The sequence below is a fragment of the Corapipo altera genome, unplaced genomic scaffold, assembly GCF_003945725.1.
Source record: "Corapipo altera isolate COAL_440 unplaced genomic scaffold, ASM394572v1 70, whole genome shotgun sequence".
Lineage (NCBI taxonomy): Eukaryota > Metazoa > Chordata > Aves > Passeriformes > Pipridae > Corapipo > Corapipo altera.
In genome coordinates this window covers 2031472-2045245 of record NW_020884911.1, presented here as the reverse complement: position 1 = coordinate 2045245, position 13774 = coordinate 2031472, and the positions used below count along the sequence as shown (strand labels likewise).

Below are 13774 nucleotides of genomic sequence, written 5' to 3'. Positions count from 1 at the left end.
GGCTGACCCAGTAGGACCCTCATTCACCCTTATCCTTTCCCTCTGGAAATCATATTCCATTTTCATCGTTTCCATTTCAAATTTCTCTTCCTCCCCATCCTTCCTCTGCGCTCTCTCTTGATCCCATTCTTGTTCCATCTTTGTCTTTCCCATGCTGAATTGTCACTCCTCACGCTCCTGCTCTCATTACAACTTCCTTTGTGTTTGATGCTCCCTCACAACCATTTGCAATCGTCTCCTTTTTACCTTGAGCCTTTTTAACACCTGGCTTAGCATTTATGCAGCGGATTTGCTGCTCAGGCTTCAATTAGTTGATAGGTGGCATTAATGCTGTTTCCTGCCTCCCCAAATGGAATTCCCCACTGAGTTACTCTGAGGACTCCCAGTGTGGACCTGGATCCTTCCCATGGGTTTGTGTATAGCTGTGGCTCTGTCTGGAGACCACAGGCCAGACTGGGAGGGAATTTATAGCTTGGTGAAAATCACTTTTCAGCCTCCTTAGCAGCAGCTGTTGAGATTGTTTAGCAGAGCGTGTGAAACCCGCTTTCCCAGTGACAAAATGCTGCACATTCTTCATGCCCAGGGCCTTGGCAGGGGAGTGAGGGAGGTGCTGCAGAGTAAGACAAGGAGGCTCTTAAGTGCCTCAGAAAATCTATGCCCTGAAGAGTGCCCTGGGCCTTAATGTCAAAGATAAGAGGGCACATCAAGGCTGTGAATCCTGGTGACCACTGGAGATAACCCCCAGCTGGTGTCAGGTTGGTCTTGGATCTTGCATTTACAAAAGTGAAAGAGCTTTGAGAGCTTTCTCTGGGATAGACTGCTAGTCCAGTCAGCTGAGGACCTGACCCAGGTGCCATCAAAGGGAAAGGAACAGAGAGACTCCCAAAGATGGCAAAGGCTCTTAGGCCACCAAACATTCCCAGCTGCCCAAATCCTGCACACAGGTGTGGTGAACACTCAGTGCCCACGGGGGACAAAGGGAAATAAAGACTGGACAAGTGTGAGATGTGAGCAGACAGGTCATAAAGCCTCGGACTGAGGCACTGCCCCCATCCTGTGACAGGCTGATGGCACGTAAACCAGTCCTGCCAGGCTGGGTTACTGCACTATGGACAGAAGGGGTTTTGTTTTGATTGACCAAACTGTCTTTTTCTATATTTTATGCCCCATGTGTGTGTCATTTGACATTTGAAAAATATTGCTCTCCTTTCAGCTTTTGAAAAGCATGACAAGCAGCCCCATTTTCACATGCAAGTCGGATCTCTCCTGATCTCTGGCAAGGTGAGTAGCCCAACAAACCTTGGCTGTAGGTGGGGGAGGCAGGAAAATGAGAGTGAAAGCATCCAGATATTTTTGTAATGGGACTTCAGCCTGAGGTGGAGTGTTCCCAGCCACACATTTCTCTGTGTGTGCATCTTGTTTGGAGGAGTTCAGGCTGAGAAAGGATCAGCCTGGATATTTCCCTTTATTGATCTCTGCTCATGTTCACACGTGCAGGGAAATTCTCTCTGTGCAAACAAGCTGAACTAATAGAGCCAGTGGAGTGAGCATCTCTTAACAGCTCCTTATTATCATCTGTCTCCTCTTCAGATGTTTTCTGCTGTGCCACACATTGAGCTCTGTCTGCTGGAGAAGTAAAAAAGGTCAAATGAAGGTGAGAACACTTCATTCATAATTTTTATGAGTTATTCAGACCCACTGTGTCATTACCCCTCGGAAACATATGTTTTCTGATGGCACTTTAGAAAATATTCAGCACATCTCGACAGTCTCTCCTAAGTGATACAGATCAGTTGTCTCACTTTGTCATGTGGCATCAGGTTGTGCAGTGCAGTGAATTTGCTGTGGTGTGATGTATTACAGCCATTTGAGAGCCCGTCCTGATAATTCCTGTGTCTCTAAAGGTAATGCTGCATGATGTGTCTTCCCGGGAGTCAGAAGTGTTTCAGTGTATCCCCACTGGAGTTACAATTTAAAGGTTTTCTCAGGAAATACTTGGTCACCCACCTCCTACTCACTGTGATATGAGCATGTGAAACATAACTTTTGATTAAATAGTTATCTCAGAAGGCGTAGGATCTGGCTTTTCAAGGTGAGTATTCTCAAAACCCCTTTTTGCCCAGGGAAGCTGCACCTCCCACATCCAGGTGTTTCAATTTGGCTTTTCTCTTAGGGAATCCCAGGGACTGTGCTGCCATCAAAGACAGACAGAGGATAAAATTTTGCCTGTTTGCTGTTGTCTTACAAAAAAAAATAATGCCCATAACTGGGTTTAAATTTATTCACTTCGCAGAGAAGATTTTCACAGTAGAATTTTGCAGCAGTTGGACAGGGACATTAACTAATATTCTGTTAATTTGTGATAGTTCTCTCTTTGGATCAGAGTTGAGCCACTGAAAGAGAAAGCTCTTTAAAATTATGTGTAACCCAGGACATTATGAAGGTTATCAACATCTCAGCTATCAGGAAAGTTAAACTGGACAGGGCACACAAAACTGCGTTCACAGCTCCATGATCACCCAGTTTGTTGGGACCAAATCAAACCTTCATAATCCCAGGTGCACAATGTAAGGCTCACATATTTAAATCTGGTTTCCTAAACCAAATGCACATATTGAATACGGCCCCAAAACCTCTTGAGTGGTGTCTGACAGGTCACAAGCAGCCCCTGAATCCTCCCCCACACTCAGGCCCTCACTGTAACACGGTTTAGTTGAAGGAACTGTTGGTTGTTTGTGCCCCCAGTTGGTGAACATTGGAAGAGTTCACTGGAGGTGAAGCTTTCCAGCCTTCAAAAATAATCCACCTTTATCCCAGCACTCAGAATGGTTTAGAAAAAAAAATGAAATTGTGAGAGTTTACTGCCTCATTTACAAACATCTGCTTGGCAAGGAGAGTTTTATTGTGGCTGTAAGAGCTGACAGAGGCTGAAAGGACAGGGCTGTGCAGCTCCCTCGTGCTGAGCTCCAGGGTGAGAACAGCAGTCACTGCTCCCGTCCCGGGCAGAACAGGTGGGAGAGCAGAGACACCACATTTATTTGGGATGGCCCAATGGCTTTCCTTGCTTTTCTTGCTAATTGCACACTCTGAAATGCTGCAGGGTTAGAAGGCTGCAGGCTCTTCCCTCAGTTGCCCCATAACACTGGCCTTAAACATAATTCTTTTTAGGTCTCTGTGCCTTGCAGTGCCAACTCTGTGGGGCCCCACACAGGCAGAGGGGCTTTGCTTTATGATGAACACATTTCTGAACCTCTGCAACCCCTTGGCTTCCCAGTCTCCTGCTGAATGTTACGAGGTTTGTGGAGGGCTGAGCCAACATATAAGGTGCCATTATGGATTCTGAGCCATCCATTCCAGCGCTTAACTGCATCTGCTTTCCTACCACCACCTCATCAGAGGCAATTTGGAAACTGTAACCACAAAACAAGTAGCAGGCCAAGTGTGTAACCAGCACATCCAAATGATCTGAACCCCCTGGTTTCTATAGGTTCTAATAGCCTAATAAATGGGTTTTTGGTACTGAGCTAAGTACAGTCATATATAATTGCCGTTATTCTCACATTAAGCTGCAGGGAAGTGGCAAACCCAATTAGATTAAATCCTACCACGTCTCCTTGGGATTTGTGGTAGACATTTAAGCAGAGAGACGTGTCACTTCCAGAGACCAATTTGCTTGTACCTGTCTGCTTAGATTTATTGTGATTTGTCCTTGGTTTTGTGTATGTTTGTTTGCAGAAGCCAGCTCCAGATGCAAAACACATCAGTGGAGCTTTGGAACATTATTTTTAATTAGCTGGGTTCAGTTTCCAGTAACATGCTTGAATTGCTTCTGGGCTACTAATGGAGTGTGGAAAATAAATATTGTTGCTCTCAGATATGTTTTTTCTGGTTACAGAAAACTTCCCATGCTTTGGCAGGGAGGCTTTATGTGCCATGAGCCTCAGAACACGGGGCAGCCAGTCCAGACAGGAAGTTACAACTGAGTTGTCCTCAGTTTTGTTCTCCTTTCTGAAACCCCAATAGAAATCCTAATTATACCAGAAATTATTACAGAAACTGCAGGGAAAAGTTGAATTTATTTTTGTTTCTTTCTGCAATTGAACTGAAATGGGCAAAGTTTACCTCACTCGACACCTGGAAGAAATAGGGCATAAATCAGATACTGAAATGTGGGTCCTAATGCCAAGGAGGAGGATTTACTTATCTCTACCAGGTGTAGTTTTGTGTTCTCCTGTACATCTGTATGAGGAAACAGCAAACCCTTTTATTCTCCTTTGTATTCTGTGCTTGTGGAAGTGACTGTACAAGGAGCAGCAGATGAAGGGCTGAGGATGGGATATGCAGACAATTGCTTGTTTTCTTTGCAGGAAAACATCACTCAAAAATCATTTCCAGGCTAAGACATATCACACAGGACACCTTTCTTCTTTCAAAGGGAGGAAACAACGCAGGTTGACACCAGAGACCAGAGTTCAAAGTTTCCACAAAGCAAGGGCTGCCTCCATCTGACAAATCACACAGTTAAATTCCAAGTGGGTGAGCCTGAAGCCCTGTAGCACTGAAAGCATTTGGATTAGGATAATTGTGGTTGCAAATTGGCTTCCTTGCAGGGAGTGTGAACCTCTTCAGCCAGGGAAGCAGCCATGGTGTGACTGGATGTCAGTCCATGAGGCATTTCCATTCAGGCTTTCACCATGGGAAGAGGTTTTACAGAACTCAGGTGGTCACTGGCTGGGGACCACAGCAGACTCCAGCGGACAGGTTGAACTTACCTGGAGTGATGGATAACCCCAGAAACCCGGGAGAGGTGGGAAAGGGCAGGCTCTGTGCAGGATATGGGGCTGGAGCAGCAGAAGGAGCTGCCTTGCGGTGTGAGCTCGGCGGCCGGGAGCAGGAATGGCAGTACGGATGCCATCTGCTGCTCGCAGGGTGAATAGCTGGGAATGAGGCTCCAGGAACATTCCTCTCGGAGTTTTTGCTGTGTGGTTTTGTGTGTGTGTATGGATACCACATTTTCTCCATGGATATCCCGTTGCAGTAATGCGTTTGGGGCAGACCAGCTCAGCAAAGAGTCTGAGGCTGCAAAATGGGTAAAGGCAGAAATGAGGTCACGGGGTGAGAGAGCAGCAAATGGAAATTCCACATCTCGTGATCCCGTTTGCTCATCCCAAATGTACTGAAAATTTCTAATGCATCCCTTAAATATTTTCCTGATTGGTGTAGTGTCTCCCCTGGGGGACTCCAAACCACCACAGTGGCTGAAGGAGCACAGTGAGGCACCTGCCAGTCACACTCACATCCATGTGTGCCATCTCAGGGCCATCAGATCCCAGGGCTGTGCCACTGCATTTCCAGTCCTGTGGCAGGAGAAACTTCTCCCTGAAATGTGGCCAAGGAGAAGTTAGTTTAGTCATGTCAGTGGTTATTTAGATACCAGTAACAGACTGTGGGAACACAATTACATCATTATTTATATCTGCCTGGTGAACTCCTGGGACCAGTGTGATGGTTTGGAAAAAAAGTCAGAAGGTGTTTGTTCAATGGCCTCTTCTATTGATTGTTATCAAACAACAACTCATGATTTTGCACAGTGAGAATTTTGTGACTGCAGTGATCTGAAGAATGTCTCTGCTCACAAACCAAGCTGCTTATTTAATTAGGTCCTTCTGGCTCTTTGGATTTAATAATTCTAATTAAATTGTTATGGTTATGACTTGCATTTGGATTATGCCCACAGTCTCAATTAGGACTGTGAGAGGACCTCATAAGCACAGGGAAGGACACATGGCATTTGGTTTTATCCAAACAGTGCTGAGCACAACCACCTTTGTGGCTGCTCAGTGAATGTGAAAAGCAATATGGTTGTCTCAAAGAAGAGCCAAGAGTTCAGTTTTAGACACTTGAGTTCAAGAATTCCTCTGGGATTGTGAGCATTATCTTTAACTATAGTATTGACTCTATTCTAGCTCTGTTTTGAGAACCCACCATGACTGAGAAACTGGGGTCTTTAAGCAAAGACTACCAGCTGCTCTGGCCAGGCAGATGTGGGCTTTTAAATCTGTTCATCATGCTAAAATAGTACCTGTTGTTTTTATGTCAGAGCCTTGCCTGCAGGAGGCTGATGGGGCAGCTTCTCCAGGGACTGAGAGGGGCAGATGGACCTTGTGGGAAAAGGGACTGAGTGTTCAAAAGGGAAAACCAGGGGACATGAAGGTGAGTGTTTGAATTGCTGGAGGACAGAGAAAGAAAAACTTCTCTGCACTTGCAGTGTTAGGCAGGTGGTCACACAACCAGGAACTGCAGTTGTAGGAACTTTGGCTGGAAAAGAACCACGTTTGGATAATGGCAGTTGGATCTCATGGAGCACTGAGGATACTTGGATTTTTATAGCCAGCAGTGAGTAAAATGCACTTGACACTTCCAGTTCCATCACTTCAAAGTGTGACAACTAGAAATCCTTTCTTTTTCTTGCTCTGAGAGAGCCATATGCTCCAAGATCCTGTTGTCCTTCTGGATGGCACCCAGAGGATGGGAATCAGTGCTAATGGTTGGAAGGAGGGCTGTGACTTGTCCATAAGAAAGCAGGAACTCTCCTGTCATTAGAAATGTTGGTAGAAATGTGATGTCAGTCTGGTGATGGTCCCACAGGGAATCCCAGCAGACCTTATCCTCAGGGATGCAGAGGCTGCTGAGCCCCTCAAATCCTTCCACAGAGGAGTGTTTTGCTGTGACAGTCACTTCCTCAGCCCCCAGAATCAGTTGGATCTCTGTTCCTGGCCAGTTACACATCCACTGAGTGACTGTGGCTCAGAAGCTCTGCAGGATTATAGAAAATGTCCCTTCTTTACCTTCTGGATCACCTCTGTTCATGAAACTGAGGTTCAGCAGAACTATTACTATTAATAAAAATTACAGCTGTTACTGATCTGGGCTTCTTTCCAATGTGAACAGTGTCTAGATGAAATTACAGCAATTTGAAAACTTAATTTGCATTCCTGCCTTTGCTAGATGGTGGGTTAACTTTTTTCCTAACATTTTTTGTCCCAGGTTGTTGTACATCTTTGCCAATTTGACACTGATGCCTGAAATCACCTCCCAGGTTGTACCTCCAGAGGTTTGTTGGGTTCCCAGCTCTGCATTGGCTCAGACACAGCAGCTTTCAGTGTTTTAGAAGCTTTTTACACATGTCAAAATAAGAAACCAAATCCTGGTTGGAGCACTGTGCACTAATCCATTACCTCGTGTGAGGCTGACAGCATGTTCAAAGGGAGTAATTTCCCCCTCCATATGAAAGATGGGATCTTCTCAAACTTTGTTTTATGCCTGTCACTAAGTTCAGCAATGCTTTTGTGAGAGGTGTGTGAACCACAAGTGGCAAAGCTGATAAAAGCCAGGCCAGCACTGAGTGGAAAAGTCAGGTGTAGGGGTTGAAATTTGAAGATGCATCTCCAAGTAGAGCCAGGCAAGGTTTGACCTTGGAATTTTTGCATATGGAACTTATCTTTTTGTGCTCTGACTCTGCAGAGGTAGGGCTGGGGATGCTGGAGAGAGGGGGAAGCTGATGGTCATGACAGATGACCCCCCCAGCTCTGACTGATGAGGTTCTTCTTTAAAGGGAGAACAGGTTTTTCCAAGTGCTTTCCTGAGATAAGCCTTTAATGGCAGTGCTGGGAACTGGCTGGTACAAGGACCACACAAACCTGCCTTGGGAAATGCTGTGGCTGGTTATGTACCTTTGCCAGAGCACTGCTTAAGATCTGGGAGTGTGGAGAGCAGATGTCAGGATACACAGTGGATAATTTAGGAATGCTCTGATGCCATTTGCGTGTTGATACCACTATGAAATTTTAACATCTGCAGAGAAAGAGTTGGTTATTTTACACAACTTAATTGTATTAATTTGTTGCAATCATCAGATATTAATCGATTTCCTACAAAGGGAATGAAGGAATATTCATTTTATGTTTTTTGTATAAATAGGGGAATTCTTGGTATATATTCTTGGTAATAAAAGTAGCTGCAAAACTGGTACCAACACATCCATCCCTATTTCACCAACACATTCATCCCTATTTCACCAACACAGCTATCCCCATGTCACCAACACATCCATCCCTATTTTATTTATCTACTGTGCCAAATTATCTACATTATTTTTTTATGAAGACCTGCAATCTTGTCAACTTAGTGTGGGCCAGGTCCCACTGCCAGCACACCTGTATTCTGTTTACTCTCTCTGGTATCCCATTTTTCCCCTCACTCTCTTGGCATGTTTTCATGAGCTCCTTTAATATGTACTTTGGCAAAGCTTCCTCATCCTCCCCTTACTTTTCTTGGGAAATTTACATAAATTATTTTTTCCATTTGTTTCCCTCCTCAGCTTTTTCTCTGTCTGTGACCCTGCTCTGGAAGGTGTTTTCCGAAGTCTGACATGATACATCTCATGGACACCCATGGAGGAGATTTTCTCTGATCGTTATTAGCTTTGGACTAAGATTTATTTCTTGTGAGGTCACGTTTCAGATCATTCACTCTCTTCCCTAAATTGTTGACTGCTTTTCATACTATGGCAGGCACAGGCCACTAGAGGACTCTGTTTGCCATCATAAAGCAGCGCTCTGGAATCAGGCTTTGCTGTTCTGTATTTTTAAGGTATGTATTTTTACAGAGTATACAAATATACTCGTTTACACAACTGTATTGATTTACAGGATGCCATTCAGCGATCAGAAGTGCAGTCCAAATGATGGTGAAGCCCCTGCAGAAAATGTGGTCTGTGCTCTGCTTCCTTTAGAACGAAAATACAATATCTGGGCAAATCTACCCATCTCTCTACGTGAGTATTTGCTGCAATATTGAGGTCCTGTCTGCAGTTCTGGCCTGCACTTCCTCGTTTGGTTCTGGGCTTTCAAAATACCCCAGTGACGTAAGGAAGGAGATTTCAGAAGCTCTCAAGGATTAATGATTTTTAAAACCTTTCCCCCAGCTTTTCCCACTGGACTCTCACAGGAAACTTCCCATCTTGAAAGGTGCGTTGGATTTGGATCCGTTCCAGAGAATTCCAAATCAGTTTTCAGAGTAAGGAGCTCCCTGCTGTAATTTTGAAGGAAAGGAGCCAGAATAAAGCAGATTATATCTCTGTTGTCTTTGGGCAGACAATAGAAATAATTGCGATTCAGAGCCATTATTTGGGGGTTTTCCCATCTGTGTTTCTCCCGGAACAGCAGAGGTTGTGCTGTCAGTCTCCGTGGCTGTTTGCCCAGCAGCTGCTGGCCCTGCCCACCCAGCAGTGAACATTGTCCAGCTCGCTGCAGCCAAGGGAAAGCTGCCAGGGGGGCTCTGCCCTCTGTTTGCTTTCAGTCACAACAGAGCCCAGCAGAGACACGAGGGCACTTGGGCATCCGGGCAGGATTTGCAGCTCATCAGCACAAAAGGCGGAAGGGAACTCGATGGAAAATAACCAAACTGCCCCCCGGGTTCCTCAGTCCTGCAGGGAGTGCTTAGAGTCTGCTCAAGTGAGCACAGAAAACCCTCAGAGAACCTCCTGCTAATGGCTGGGTTTGTTTTATAATCCAGTGACATGTTGGAATGTTCTACTCCCGTGAACTCACTCTTTTAAAAAGAGCAGATACTTGGCATTCTAAGAACATTTCAGCATAATCTACTTCAGGCAAGTCAAGGCAAAAAAAGAGCCCGGGATGGCAACAGCTCCTGCTTTGAGGAGGGGCAAATGAAGCGAGAAGAGAGGGCTCTTTAGTGGGTTTTTAGTGTCTGTGATACCTCCCTCGTTTCCTTCTTGTTTGTTTGGGCTTTGCTTAGTCCTTACCAACAGCCTACGGTTTTGGAAGGCAATTTAGAAATTATTTCAAGTAGGAATGGTTTAGTAGCTATTGATGCAGTGTTTTGATGCCTTTCATAAAATCAGTCAGTTCTGCAGTCTGTGAAAAAAAGAGGAAAACTTGAGAACATTTTTCTTAGATTTTTATGATCAGTCATTTTTATTAGCTTTTTCTGGACTTACTGGAATTCTGTGAGTAGCTGAGGGTTTTTACAGAAGAATGGCACAAGAAAATGAACAAACCCCCTTCAAGAATCAATTTTGAGTATTGAAAGCACTGAATTAGATGCTTTCTTTGGTTTCAAGAGACAGAGCACAGGTATTATAGCCCAGAGTGGGTCATTTTCTATCCGCATTTCCTGACCATAACTTGTGCTTATCCAATTTCTTCCTTTTGAGAATGTATTTGTGTCTTTTTATGGACACAACACATCTACTGCCTTTGAAGTCTGTAATGAAATAGGAAATAATCTTTTCTTTTGTTCCATTTCTTATCTCTGCTCTATTGAGCACAATGTAAAGAATGCACAAAAGAACCCAGCAGAAGTATTTAAATACCACTTGTGTCTTGAGTTGAGTTCTGGTCACCCTTACACTGGGATGCAGAGGGTGGGAGCATCTTTCAAGTAAGAAATAACAGTTCTTAATATTCCCAGAAGCTTCCAATGAAGAAAAATATTAATTGATGAGTTTCAGGGATTTCTTGCTGAACTTTGAATATGAAAATACCTTGATATGGGCAGTGCCACTTTATGTCAAGGCACCCAGCATCATTTTTGAATATCATCTAAAACCCTAAACATCCTCCTCAACAGGGCGTAGAACTTAAATTGGAACAGTGTCTGTTTTAATCACTCTAATTAAAAAAATCTCTTTTGTCCATTTGAACCCCAGGAGTGGAATTTGGCAGAACTGCCTGTAAAACATGGCATTTGTGGCTCACATTTGACACGCCTCTGATGTTGTTGGCAGGGCCAGGGCACACCAAGATCAGAATCAGATCAGAATCAGTCCTAAGGGATGTGCCCATAAGTGAGAAGTTTCCATCACTGTATATATTGTGTGAAGCAAAGGCCCTCAAATCAGGAAAATGTTCTGCTTGTCAGAATGTTTGGAAAGCAGCTGAGAGAGCAGGAGTGCTGTGCTGTGGCTGACTAACACTTGGAAACCAGTGTAGGCACCTTAGTGCAAGACAAAAGGTGCAGTGAGTGCTGTTCAATCTGATTGCTGACATGAGCATTCCATGGAATTCTCTGCGAGGGGGAATTCAGATCCCCTGGGTGCCAAAGCCCAGTGACTGCCCCTCACATCCCTCAGCCAGCTGGTGCCTCCCCAGAGGGGTTCAGCTCTGTGGTACTGACTTCAAAAGAACATATTAAAGTGAATTCCTGACCCACAGTCAATACTTGTGAATAGATCAATGTCATAAGGATTTATGGAGGTGGGAAAACTACCCAGTCATCCGTGGCTACCTGTCTTTGATATCAGAGTTGGCAGAAGAAATAACAATTCTGTTTTGCAACAAGTGTCATGATTTCCAGATTTATTTTTACGTCAGACTGAAATAAACCCAAGGCTGCTCTTTTTTAAAATACTGACATGAAACTCTCCGGGTTTCAGATCAAAAATATCAAGTTTGCTCCACCTAGAAGGGAGTTTGGCCTGCACATATCAAAAATGTTGATGTCTGTAGTCCCTGTAGAATCTCTCAGCTTTCATGAAACAGTTTCACTGATCAAGTGATTCCTGTCACCTCATTCAGACAGAGGCATTTTTATACACTGAACAAGGGTTTAATATTATGCTAAAGTGAGGGATGTGATTAATTATTGCCTAAACACTTGTATTTCCCAAGGGGCCACTTGACATCCCCTCACTCATCGCTCTGCCTTTGTCTCTGCCTGGTTTGTGCCTTCCTTGGGGAGTGGAACTTGTTTGGTTTGTGATTTCTCTTGGGCACTTTTACAGCACAGTCAAAGCACTGTGCAAACCTCACACACACGCTGCAAATGGGGCTGACAGCAAATTATTTGATTGCCTAACAATATATAATAAATATAAATAAATACAAGTGCCAGCACCAGAGCAGGAGGGCTCATTTTACTTTACAACCCTGAAAGTGGGAAATACAGGAATGCTGTGTGGGAATGATGCTCTGTGTGTTTGCAGCTCCCTCCCTGTGGCTGTTTGTGTGATTGGAAGTTACAGCAAACGCTGGCCCAGGTTTCAAGGGGAGGATTTGTGATCCATGAGCACCACCAGGGGCTCATTTGGCTTTGCCAAGCACAGGGACAGCCATGGCTGCTCATGGATCCATGGGCTGGTGCCATCCTGGGACTGCAAAACGCAATCCAGAGTCTCTCTGAGCTGCAGCTCTTACCCAGATGGAGCCACAGTGACTTTACTGGGGTTGTGTTTTTGCACAGGAGGGAAGTTGCCCAGCCCTTGCTGGTCCCTAATGAGACAGTGGGGTGTCCAGGGAATAATTTCTGAGACAATTCCATAAAAAGATGGGGGAATGAGCCACAGAGCTACTGTTGGATTGTCCTGAGGGAATCTCAGATGCACAACTCCCCTCCCATCTGCTACAGGCTGTGCCTGGAGCTCACTCTTTGCCTGCCCTAAGTGAAGTAGTTCTGAGGTGCCTGGGAGCAGCTGCCTGGTGCTTTCACTTGAAACTGGTTGCAGAGAGAATGTTTCCTGCATCATTACCTAGTCCTCAGCTTGTAGTATTGTGTTCACAGCCAGGAAAAATGACTTTAGGGGTGTGCTGTCAAAGTGAGTGTGAGGAGGAACTTCACCAAAACCAGAGTACATTTTAATAGCAATCACACAGCTAATCCAAGCTGACCTTCACAAATCAACACTTGATGTCTAAATGTTACATGTTTTCTTATTCATTATGTCAGATGTGTTGCTTTTCTCATCTTTAAACAGGGTTGGAAGTGCTTTACAAGACTGGGTGTTTTGTTCCTTGAGCACTGGAGTGGGTTCAGTGGTTCCCCAGCCTGGACACAGCACCGTGTGTCCTTGTGTGGGTCTGTGTGTGGCCATACTCTGCTTCTGGGGCTGCTGGAGGTGAAAAAAGGACTCTATGCCTGACTTCATCAGCTGGTAGAGACATTATTATTCATCTCCCAGCACCTTGTGTAGGGATGCAAAGAGCTTCTGGAGTTACGGACTTCCGTTCCCTGGTGGGAGCCATTTGTGCCTCTGTCACACTCATTTCTCTTCCAGTTGGACTTTCCCGAGCATTATTTCTCCCATATTTTCGTTTCCTTCCTAGGCCCAGTACAGCCCTCAGCCTTCTGATCCCCTGGTCTGCACAAGTTTGCTTGGTAGTATTCCCAGAACCAGAAGACAGTTGTTTTCTTATAAATTAGAGTATCTGTGGCCTTGCCAGCAGTAATGACTGAGACTGAGTTGCTCCCACCCCACTGAATCAGGCTGGCAGTAAGAGGATGGTATTTGTGTTACACTTCCAGTGGTTCAGGCTGAAGTGAAATAAAAAATCATGGGCCAGTTCAAAGCAATTAAAGTGTGAGGGCCTGGCTCAGCTTTCCAAACATACCTGCATGTTTATCTGCCCTGCAGCATAAATCAGCTCTGGGTCATGGAGCTGTACTGGATGAGGAATGGCTCTTAACAGAGACTCTTGCAGTCCCAGCGTGTTTATTTAATGTGGCAAAAGAAATCTATAACTCCTTGTATGTCTGTGTGTAAGAATCTCATCATTCAGACAGTTCTGCTGTCTTGGCTTAGCAGTTCATAACCGTTACTAAGATTTCTCTTCCCTGCACTGCAGCACCATAAAGAACACTCTGCCTGGAGAGGGCGAGTCAGCAGAATTGGGAACTTGCCCCTGTCCCCAGGATGTCTGTGCTTGGGTACAGTTCAACAGTTGTGCCTTTTCCCACAGGGGTAGTTATAGAATGA

At 44.8% G+C, this 13774-nt stretch overlaps 1 long non-coding RNA gene across 2 annotated transcripts; it reads left to right on the top strand.

Annotated features, from left to right (window-relative positions):
* Window positions 1–1161: 1161 nt before the first annotated feature.
* Window positions 1162–12907, top strand: LOC113952101. Of its 2 annotated transcripts, none has more exons than XR_003529393.1 (3): window positions 1162–1281; window positions 1591–1654; window positions 12776–12907. It is a non-coding gene; the product is annotated as an uncharacterized LOC113952101 (long non-coding RNA). The 2 variants fall into 2 exon arrangements; XR_003529394.1 differs by lacking the exons at window positions 1162–1281; window positions 1591–1654 and adding exons at window positions 4400–4532; window positions 6101–6213.
* Window positions 12908–13774: the final 867 nt, after the last annotated feature.